The sequence below is a fragment of the Haliotis rufescens genome, unplaced genomic scaffold, assembly GCF_023055435.1.
Source record: "Haliotis rufescens isolate VD_foot unplaced genomic scaffold, xgHalRufe1.0.p SCAF_7, whole genome shotgun sequence".
Lineage (NCBI taxonomy): Eukaryota > Metazoa > Mollusca > Gastropoda > Lepetellida > Haliotidae > Haliotis > Haliotis rufescens.
Window position 1 is genome coordinate 11,400,706 of NW_025964361.1, and position 12,095 is coordinate 11,412,800.

The following is a 12,095-nucleotide window of genomic DNA, read 5'->3' on the forward strand; positions in this document are numbered from 1 at the left end:
CAACCTGTCGATGTCACTTGCATTGCACTGTACTTGTACTTGTACTCCATATTGTCTTCCGTCATCACCCTGAGCTACCATCCGAGGGCCGAAACTTACGCCCTTAGACAATAGTGATGTGTCTGGACCATATCTCTAATCGTTCCAGCCGCCTCCGTGGTCTTGTGGTAGAGCGTCCGCCCGGAGAGCGGAAGGTCCGGGGTTCGATCCCCGGCCGCGTCATACCAAAAGACGTTAAAAGAGGGTACTTGTTGTAACCCTGTCTGGGGCTCGACATTAAGGGGCTAAAACAAGGACTGGTCGGCTCGGAGTCAGTATACTGTGTCTGAGTGGGGTATTCATGTTAAAAACTGCGGCATGGTATCTCAGTCAGCTAGCACTTTAAATCGGCATCAGTCCGGACTAGTACAAGCAGCCACACACACACATACACATGCATGCACGTCGCTATATAAGTGCAATAATCTTGGACGCGACGTTAAACCCAATTTCACCTCACCTCTAATCGTTCCGCTATTGTTAACTACTAGTAGCCTCCCTTCCACTGATTTACCTACATGAACAATTGAAAGCGACAGTCTCACCTGTTTCACATTTAGACCTATGCATAAAGATTTACACTGACAATAGACTATCAACAAGACTGTATGACAAGAGGGATGACTTCAACTTTTCAATAGTCAACTTTCTCTTCATGTCGAGCAATATTCCTGCTGCTCCAGCCTTTGGTGTTCACATTTCACAACTTTTGAGATGCAATCGAGAATGTTCTTTCTACCAAGAGCGACATGCGCCTCTTGCTCAGAATTAAGTTGTTTGATCAAGGTTACAACAGTCAGAAAGTTAGACATGTGAGGACATTAAGACAAAATTGTTATGGATGAGCAACTTCTCTATTACAGATGTGAGGACATCTCCAAATTTGACGCATGAGTGACAAAAATGATGTCCGGTGCAATTCCCTATTTTGACTTGTGTCATTTGTTCCCGTGTTCTTTTTCAGGTGAACACTTGACTTGACTTGTTTGTGACATGTGTTTGTGAAGTGTGCCACCGGTGTTACAGGATATGCTTACCTTTTCCCGAACATCTGGTATTGTTACTAATTGATAGTGATTCATAAACACATGCTTATAAAATAGTCGGATTCGTACTACGGACTCTTACGGAAATTTCTTATCATATGGAAATGGTTTTGTGGCTTTTATTTGTTTGGAAATTACTCCTTGGGATTTCCGGGTTATAGAAAAGGTCACAATCAAACTATACTGGTAAAAGGAGACTTAACCAGTGAAGACCCGGGTCAGAATAGGTTTTCAGCAACCCATGCTTGCCGTAAAAAGGCTGCTATGCTTGTTGTAAGAGGCGACTAACGGGATCGGGTGGTCAGGCTCTCTGACTTGATTGATGCATGTCATCGTATCCCAGTTGGGTAGATCGATGCTCATGATGTCAATCACTGGATCGTCTGTTCCAGGCTCGACTATTTACAGACCGCCGTCACATAGGTGGAATATTGCTGAGTGTGGCGTTAAACAACAAACAAATCAACAAAAGGAGTCTTGATGACTGGGTGACTTGATTCACTGGCTGTTGATTGCTTGGGTCATTGCTTGTGATATCACTCACTGCATTGTTTAGTCCAGACCCCAAATATAAAGTGGAATATTCCTGATTGCATCGAACAACAAACAATGTTTGGTTGCTCGGAAATCACACTGCCCTCATAATGATAATATTCAAGGTCATTCTCCAGCAGACCGGAAAAGAGGACTGATAAATACGACCCTGCGTCCTTGATGAAATCCCCAAATATAGCCCCGATCAATAAACACAGCCAAGGACTGGCACTGTAGCTATCATCCGAACAGCTCCGTCTTGACAAGACCTGCATCCACGTGGACACATTCTCATTATACATCAGAAAAACCGGAATACTTTATATTTGCCCAGCACTCATAAACTACCCGCGTTGCCTTTGAAGGAACTACAGGGAATATGCTTGCTTGTTACACGTGAATCTGCGATGCACACTACCAAGTCTTGCTGACCAACGTTTATCGATCCGCTCTCTCGAGTGATATCTCCTTCTGGGAAAACGGCTGCCAAAAAGTCTGGTATAAACTGACCTATTTTACAGAATTCCTACGTCTCGTATAGCCGGCGATGCCCGAGCACTGTGCCGGATCGGATAAAACTGATACCTAGATGTGGCCCCGTGTGTGTAGGAAGTATTGATTGCAGCTCCACGCGAATATGCATATGACTTCACCATTATTCTCGCCGGGACGCACGTGGTGATTTAACATCTGCCTTGTCTGCCCTCTGTAGGTAAGAAGCTACCGTGCATATTTCCATAGCTTCTCCCATGAATAGACGAGAATGGCCAGGTTAAGCAAGTTACCAGCAGCATTTCACGTTACAAATGTTGAAGATGCGTTATATACATGCCTGTTTATTTCAGCTGATGTCAAATCAGATTACTAACTGTCCGATGTTGTGTTTATCAGATTATGCATGTCGCCGATTTTATTATTCGCAAACAACGATTATGCAAATTAATGATAAAATTCCTGTTAGTTCAAACTAAATCCTTCTGAAGTGAAGTGGCAAGTTCAGATCGCACTCGTTATTTGGCACAGGTTAGTGTCCAACATGGCTACGTCTCTCATGACATTAGCAACATTTTCTCAATCTCTCATTGACGTAAATATTACATTTGGCAAGCAATTAACCTCAATATGCATCTGTTAGATCTCTTTATGCCCCCATACAAGGGGTTTCGTATCTTCCCGATTATTATCGTTGGTTTGTTAGCGCCATTCCGTGTTGGTACTTCATAAACACATCAGCTTTTAACTCACTCACCCAATCACTTAGAGACAACTCAGTTCGACAGTAATATATTATGAATTATTTTCAAAATTAATGAAGAGGTTTAGTTACCAAAAAAGTGTAATTACTCTAACTATCATTGTCCCCGTGGTATCTGTTAAGAATACGCGGGTTCCCGTCTGCCTGTGTGCGTAGATGAAACATTAGCAACCAATTTCAATGAAAGCGATTGGGGCTAAAATTCTGTTGCTATGGCGATTTTATCGATTTGGGAATGTGCCAGAAGCAGGTTAATACGTTAATTCTATATATATTCATTGTATGACACGACTACAGACTAGCCCTCTGAAGATCTGGGTTAGAATTAGTCTTGTCATCGTATCCCATTTCGTAGATCAACGTTAATGACGTCAATCGCTAGTACTGGATTGTCAGGCACGATTATTTACAGACTGGAATACAGTTGGAATATTGTGGAGTGCGACGATAAAAAAAGTGAATTTTCATGTAAATGATATGCATGTACATTTTAATTACTGAAACAAAGAAAGACCTATCCCTTTTTAAAAAGAATATTGACATACATTCTTTGTATTCTGAAACAAAATAAAGCACCAATTGCGATTATCAATTTCAGTTGACACCAACAATTTGAAATATGAATCAACTATTGTTCCATAAATTTGTTTTGGCGGAGAACTGAACGTGGACATCAAAAGCGTGGGTGGTCATTAAAATGACCCGTTAGGATCCGGGGTAGAACAGGTCTTCAGCAATCCATGTTTGCCGTAAGAGGCGACTATGCTTGTCGTAAGAGGCGACTAACGTGATCGGGTGGTCAGGCTCGCTGACTTGGCTCATGAATTTTATTGTATCCCATTCGTGTAGATCGATGCTCATGATGTCAAACACTGGATTGTCTCGTCCAGATCCGATTATTAAGTTAAACAGCCAAATAACAATAACAACAACAACAACAACAACAACAACAACAAAAATTATTGGCAATAGTTAACAATAGTTGGACACACTAATGCAATGGATGTGCACATATTGCAATCGATCGTACTGAAATATTGCTGATGTCAAATGTCTGAGAAGTTCAACGTTCTTAAATTATCGGTGGCCTATTGGTTAAAGCGTTCGCTCGTCACGCCGAAGGCCCGGAGCCAATGTGTGATGCCCATTCCCCTACCGTGATGTTGCTGGAATATCGCTTAAAGTAGCGTAGAATCATAATCACTCACTCGCTCTTATCTTTGCAATTTTCTTGATTCTGACACACACAAAAGACTGTCAAAGTAACATTAAGAGGAAATCAACAACGATAAAGTCCGTGATCCAAATTGGTTTGTAACCATATGTTTGTATGTTGAAACTGTTATATCAGCTTGGACCAAGGACTGTTCATGTTCAATCTTGAACAGAAAATAAAAAAATCTCAAATTTGCCCCTACGACCTTGACCCTTGTTAGCCTTACCTAAATATATATATATATATATATATATATATATATATATATATATATATATATATATATATAATATAAAACAGAGTCCAGATATTCGCGCTTGTCAAAACTGTGGATACTTATACACCTGATGAAATCACTATACATACATACATACATACATACATACATACATACATACATACATATTGTGCTGGTATCCCCCGCCGTGCTATTGCTGGAATGTTGCTAAAAGCGGCGAAGGAACAATTCTCACTCACTCACTCAAGCGGTATTCCGTAAGAGGTATATGGTACGGTGGGTTGATGCTTTGGTCTCTGTGATTGGCTGACTTCTTTCTTTGTGTTTTAAAAGTTTCTTGAAGTTCCATTTTTTCCAATGATTGATACTGGTATGGAGAATTTGGTTTGTTTCCAGGAAATCTCGTGGTCAGAATGGTTATCATATTGGTATTTTTGTCTAATAATGCTATCTTATGTAAACATATCAGCATGTTTCAGGATATATTTATATCTTAACTCAAAAGGGTTTATCTGATGAAGGGACACTGAAACATAGATACAAAGAATAAAGTGGTTGTTATCCATAAACAGTGAGTGAGTGAGTGAGTGAGATGGGTTTAACGCCGCTTTTAACAATATTCCAGTTATATCGCGGCGTGTCAGCTTAATGTGGGAGGAAAGCCCGAAGTGATGCAGGTCTCAGACGTTTACCACTTCGGTGAAACCCACGAGCACGGGTATGGTGCTGACAAACCTAGAAACATAATCGGGGCGAACCGGGATTCGAACCCACAATCATAGGTTTCTGGCGTGCCCAAGGGACGCAACTCTGCACAGCGAATCGCGGCGCCTTAGACGACTGGGCCACCCGTGCCCCCTATCCATAAACAGTGTCACGTCTTCATCATCCCTATGTTATGTGCGTCTCGGAAGCGGCGAGATAACTCTGTCTGGTTATCCTTGAGGGGTTCTGATGGCATCGTATGGACAATGTTTATCATTCTGCAATCCATTATTCAACGCTACGAGGGGCTTTCAATAAGTTTTGCAACTTCAATATGAGACCAAGTTGCAGAATATAGTTTGCACTTTTATTTTTCAATATAATCTCCATTCAACTCAATACACTTATTCCATTTGTCCTTCAAGCCTTTAATACGACTGTTATAGAAATCCGCAGATTGGCCCTCTAACCACGCCTCTGTGACAGCCTTCATGCCCTCGTCATCCTGGAGGCGTCTTCCACGTAGGGCAGATCTCATTTGCCGGAACAGGAAATAGTCACTGGGGTCCAAATTCATAAATGGCGGCCTGTGCAATTCTCGCCTTGTGAACAGGAGCGTTGTCATGCAAAAGTAGAATACCACCTGTTAACATCCTACGGCGTTTCTGGCGAATAGATTTTCTCAATTCTTTCATTACATTAATATAATTCTGTCCATTGATTGTAGTTTTTGAGGGCATGTAATCAGTCAGTAATATGCCTTTGCATCCCAAAATATGGTGGCCATTACTTTGCCAGTCGATGGTTGAGTGCGAAACTTCTTCGGAGGCGGAGAATTTGGGTGCTTCCATTGCATGGATTACAATTTAGCATCTGGGCCCCAGATGTGGATCCATGTTTCATCACCTGTCACTAGACGAGAAAGACATCCGGCTTCATCTGCAGTTTAGAGATCCAGGAGGTCTCGACAACATTCAGTTCGCTGATGGTGATCTAGAGCTCTGAGGTTTCTAGCTTCTTTTGCTTTGAGAGAATCCATGATTGTGACCACCCTTAGGTGAATGAAGCCATCACATCTAACTTATTGTTGTGTCTGGCACTTGTTATGACACGTGTCAACCTGATGTTATGACTAGTGTCACACCTGCCACAAGTTGACATTGTTCGTGTAAACACAAATGCCCAAGTTGCAAAACTAATCGAACGCCCCTCGTATCTACATGTATAAGATAGCGAAATCCTTCGGTCAGGCTTGGTGACGTGGTTGGTGGCGTTTCTCATAATATCACTCACTCGATTGTCTGGTCCAGATTCGACCATATACGGGCCGCCACCATTTCGTTGGAATATTGCTGAGTGCTGCGTTAACAACAACAACAACAACAACAACAACAACAACAACAACAACAAAGACACATAAAACGTTAGTATAAATAAAGACCTCCCGCCCAGCAAACAAAATATACCAAACCCGTTGATACGTTTCTTTTTTGTAGGTTTCTTAAAATGTATCTATTTTTAACGTTGCTACAACGTCATGGTGTAACGTCAACAAACACTTTCCTGCAATATTGCATTATTATACACATTTTGTCCATGGTTGACATACCTGTCATATATTCTCATCACTTCTTGGCAGGTCTGATATTCATACAAATGTATGATGCTCGTGCTAATTTCCATTTAAAAACAGGGCAATGGGGTAGCCTAGTGGTTAAATACTTAAAGCGTTCGCTCGTCACGCTGAAGTCCCGGGTTCGATTCCCGACATGGCCACAATATGTGAAGCCCATTTCTGGTGTCCCCCGACATGATATTGCTGGATTATTGCTAAAAGCGGCGTAAAACCATACTCACTCACTGAACTCGAGAGCAGGTCAAAGAGATCCATTCTCTCTTGGCAGGGTACTTCTGGATAGTATGTTGTAGGCCAAGAAAAATATCAAACTGCTTTCAATGACAAGTTTTATTTTATTTAATTTTCAAAACTAATTTAAGACTATGTGGAAATTATTTACAAATGTTTCAATCCAATTAATATATATTTGTCTTTCCTTAGAATTCGCAAATTAATAACCATTCGACAATAGACCCTGCATTCAGCATTGAGGGACAAGAGTGAGACAAGTACATAAATTAATATCGAAATCCCATCTTGTTTATTCGTTGTTGTTAAACGCACTCAGCAATATTCCTGCTATATGACGGCGGTCTGTAAATAATCGAGCCTGGACAGGCAATCCATGCCAGTGATTGACATCGTGAGCATCGAACAACGCAACTGGGATATGATGACATGCATCAACCAAGTCAGCGAGCCTGACCACCCGATTCCGTTAGTCGCCTCTTACGACAAGCATAGTCGCCTTTTACAGCAAGCATTGGTTGCTGAAGACCTATTCTACGTAATTGTCAATCTACTACCATTATGATGTCACTGATGTCAGTATTGGTAATCAATGAAAATCAACTAACGTTATCCTACAGCAGTAGCCGAACCTCAGAAACTAGTGATTAAAGACGTTGGATACCATTGATCATGCGCATACCGGACGCGCATGTAACGGCGAGTATTTGTAATGCGGTTACGTCCCTTTGACTCGCGGCTAATTGTACTTGAACTCATAGAAATGTAAATTTGGGCAAGAGTTACCTCCCCTGATCAATTATTTTAGGGGTATGTTGTGTTGATTGAAAATAATTTGAATATCCTCTGGTAACATGCTGTTTTTATTTTATAATTTTATTTTACAATGAATAAACATTAGAAATAAGCCAGTTTGAAAAATATCTTGATTTTGTAAAATATTTTGTTGACTGATGAATCATAGGGCGTACGTTTTGCCCTCGGATGGTAGCCTAGGGTGGACGACGGAAGGCAAAAGTCAGGGTTGACGTTTTAGAAGACAGCAGCCATGCTTATTGTTGATGTTGAATAGCGGCCGAAAAGGGTACATATGGCCGAGAGGGGACATTGCTTTCTCGCTCTATCGCTTTCTCGCGGTAAAACCATATCCCCTCTTGACCACTATTGGGGGGCGCATGTGTAATCTGTTTCAATTGGGAGGGAATGTTAAACTTGTTTCACTTTTTACTTAAAACATAATTTAACTGTACAGACGTAGGTGATTTTAAAACAATCCACAGATTTTTGCGTCAAATGTAATTGATTGATTTTAGCCCTATTTTGTTTATTTTGCGTGGCGGAAATTGGCAATACGCTCTTTATAAATCAGGTTAAAATCTAAATATATACTTTTAAAAAGAAGTTAAGAAGACTATGGTTACTTAGTCCTGGCTGATTGTATTGCAAAATACAATCTTATGATTGTGGGTGTTCTGTAACTTGTTTTCAGTAGTATATGATGTTACAGTGTGTCATACTGTTGTCCGTAAATAATCCTTTTGACATTTGATTGATGATCAACTGGTATTGCGTCACTTGTCTTGTGCAGATGTACAAGTATACGTACTTGCATATAGTAATTTAATAAACACCATGGTAAGTGAGTGAGAATGGTTTTACGTCGCTTTTAACAAAAAATCTCAGCAATATCAATGCGGGAACACCAGAAATGGGCTTCACACATTGTACCTATGTAGGGAATCGAACTGGGTCTTCGGTGTGACGAGCAAACGCTACACCACTACCTCAATCGCTGTGGCGTTATCACAGTTGATATGTGTACTTCTGTAAACTACACATAAGGAGAGACATCCCAATTAGTGTGGCCACATAGTTAACGTTAATAACAAACTGAATATTACTAGGATTATCTATAACATATGTTAAATCAGCTATAATTCTAATGTCTTATGTATATCTGAAGTATAGTTTTGTCAAAATATGTGTGTGTGTCTGACTCACTGTCTGTGTATGTATGTGGTGGTAGATAACTACATAACTCACATCAGAACGCACAATTGTTAACCATACAGTTCATTAGATAGAGAATTGTTACATAAATATGTATTACTGAAAAACTGATCATCAAGGTTGAATTAAAGTGTCAAATGTTCTTTGAGTGAAACAAAACACAAGAAACACTGAGAAAATGGCGTAAGAAGTCAGTATCTCGTGTGTCCGCTATGTGCATTGTTGACTGCAACTTCGATGCAGGGAATGGATGAGGCGGTTGATGAAGGCCATAGGCACTTGAGCCCACACTCTGAGGAACGCCTGACGCAGTTCAGCTGCAGTTGTCGGCCTTTGTCGGACATCATTCAGCCGTCTTTGAATTTCGTCCCACAGGTGCTCAATGAGAGGTGCATAAATCGGGACTGAGGGCTGGCCACTGCATGGTTCTGATGCCATTCTGCCGGAGGAAGTCTCTTGTTCCTCTCGCAGAGTGGGCACGGGCGCTGTCATGTTGAAGGTCGTGGTTGCGGCGACGTGCCAGATGAGGTATGGCGTGTGGTCTCAAGACTTGATCAATGTACCGAACTGCTGTGACACCATTGCCTCTCCCTGGACCGATGTTCTGGAAGATCACAGGACCGACCCTCTGTGCAAGACCAATTCCACCCCACACCATGATGCCTCACCACCTCACGAGTCTCTCTCAACAACACAAGCATCCGAATAACGTTCTCCATGGCGTCGCCAGCCTCTCTCTCTTTCTCTTTCCCTCTCTCTCTCTCTCTCTCTATCTCTCTCTGCCATTTGCTGTTGAGATACAGTAACGGCTTTTTGTCTGAGAAGAGGACTCTTCTCCACTGGTGGTGGTGCCAATGCTGTTGCTATGAAGATGGTCCCGGCGATGACGTGGTATCAGAATGGGTCCTCGGTGTGGCCTGGGACAGTGGAGGTGTCTTCTCGTCAATCGTCGACGCACGGTGTCCGCACTAATATGTCGCGGGTTTCCACAGCAGTAACACAGCGATCTTGAAGATGCTTTCGCACAATCTGACGATCCTGACGTCAGTCGTCCATATGTAGTGTTGGTGGTCTGGTTGCTGGAGCCTGTATATGGTCCTTACGTGGACTTGAAATGCATTGGCTACTTGCCGGGCGGTTTGTCCAGCTTGCTTGGTGTCGCTGACTTCTTGTCAGACTTGGCATGTGGTAGCATTTCAATAACGAATGAATGTTATCCGATCTGGAGTTGATTTCTATAGGGCAAGCAATGAGGTAACGCATGTGCATTTCAATTTGCACGGAACTCACGTGCATCGGGTTACCATAGCCGTTACCGTGATGCGTTTGGGCGATCGGTTTTATTGTCATCTGCTTTGGGTTTTTTATCATCAAATTTCATTTTTCCAGACAAGGTAATGTTAAATTTTAGATATCTTATATCTTATCGATCTGTATTTTGTGAGGGAAACATAACTGTGTAATGTATAACTTTTGTCTGCATAATGTACATGCATCTTTATCAAAATAATTGTCATACCGAAATCGGACGAGCACATATTCAGCTTCAGCTCTGTTGACCGACAAATTAATTCTTTGTACATTGCAAACAATACAAACAGTGGCTGATAATACTGACAATTATTTGTCAATATATGATCTGTATGTAAATCAGTATTTGTTCCAGTTCAATTTATCCGACTATTCGGTTGTAGTCTGTGAATCTTGCTTATTTACTACACTACAAGAAAAAACAACACTTGCGTGTATACAAACTGAACGAGATAGCATTTGGTATGTATATGTAACATATTTATCTACAAGATATTGAAAAAATCTAATTAGACGAGGCACAATAGCGGTGAGAATTATAGGAATGGATCACTGAATATCAGCAAAAAACGTTTTAATGTACGGCAATATGGGAAATATCGCTTTCTCGATCTATCGCTTTCTCGCATGACTAACCATAGTCATATGAAAGAATCGGGTGTTCTTTAACTTCTTTTGAATAGTATGTACTGTAAATCTTGAAATTAACGTAAGATTTTATTATAAATGCAACAAATGAGAGTGGACTTAATTAATTAAACTTTGCATTTATGTCTCAGAAATGAGTGTTGATAAGACGCCCTCACTGCACACTTTGAATAGCGGAAATACCAAGTTGAACATAAAAGCACTATCTACATTACGGTTTATTGAGAACAATATGTCATTCAAACACTAGAAATTACATAATGGACATCCGGTAGTGTTTCCATTGCTGGGGTGAGGACGTTCAGTTTGATGACATCTACTCCGCAAACAGAATATGTGAGTGAGTGAGTTGGTTTAACGCCGCTTTTAACAGTATTCCAGTTATAACACGGCGTGTCAGCTTAATGTGGGAGAAAAGCCTGAAGTGATGCAGGTCTCAGACGTTTACAACTTCGGTGAAACCGACGAGCACGTGTATGGTGCTGACAAACCTAGAAACATAATCGGGGCGAACCGGAATTCGAACCCGCAAACAGAATAAACATTGATATAACCTAAGTGTTATTTTCAGGAAAACACTATAATTGTTTTTGAGGAAGTACACTACTCAGCGCTAATAAGCGGTGTTTTTTGCTCTTTGTTTTGATAATTGGGCCTGGGGGCGGGGGATCCCATAAAACTTCTAAATAGTGCCATAAATCAATCAATTACTTTTTACGCAGAAATCAGTGAATTGTTATAAAATCACCTACGTCTGTACAGTTAAATTAAGTTTAAGTAGATAGTGAGAAAATTTCAACATTCCCTCCATATGTATATAATGTGAAAAGTGACTGGATAAATCGCAGCTCTCTTTAATGATTAAAACCCACCTCAGCCTCCCTGGACTGAGGTCAAGTTTAACAATTCACTAATGTTTGTTTTTTTCGTATAGAAACACATAACACATGCGACCCCTATAGTGGCCAAGGGGGAATACTGCTTTACCGCGAGAAAGCGAGAAAGCGAGAAGGCGATGTCCCGCTTCGGCCACCATAGGTACATGCTACTGATCACGTGACAGAACGCACACCGGGATCGAGTTGCCGGAGTTCCCGGTGCCGAGATCCGCTCTGTCGCTTACGTAACATGCAGAAAGTCGGACGGCGTTGAATACACAGGCCCTCCTATATATTTGAATGAAAAGAAGCATTATCGGAATTAATGTAAGTAATATCGTGTGTAAA

The 12,095-nt window shown here is 41.1% G+C and overlaps 1 protein-coding gene across 4 annotated transcripts in view; it reads left to right on the forward strand.

Annotated features, from left to right (window-relative positions):
* Window positions 1-1,848: 1,848 nt before the first annotated feature.
* LOC124114831 (probable methyltransferase-like protein 24) overlaps window positions 1,849-12,095 on the forward strand; it is a 60,961-nt gene continuing 50,714 nt past the window's right edge. For 2 of the 4 annotated variants that reach the window (XM_046475614.2, XM_046475618.2), the window contains exon 1: window positions 1,849-2,331. The gene's annotated coding sequence lies outside the window, so the exon portion shown is untranslated. Of the gene's footprint in view, window positions 2,332-11,940; window positions 12,075-12,095 lie in introns of those variants that run through there. The other 2 variants (XM_046475613.2, XM_046475616.2) reach the window with 1 other exon arrangement.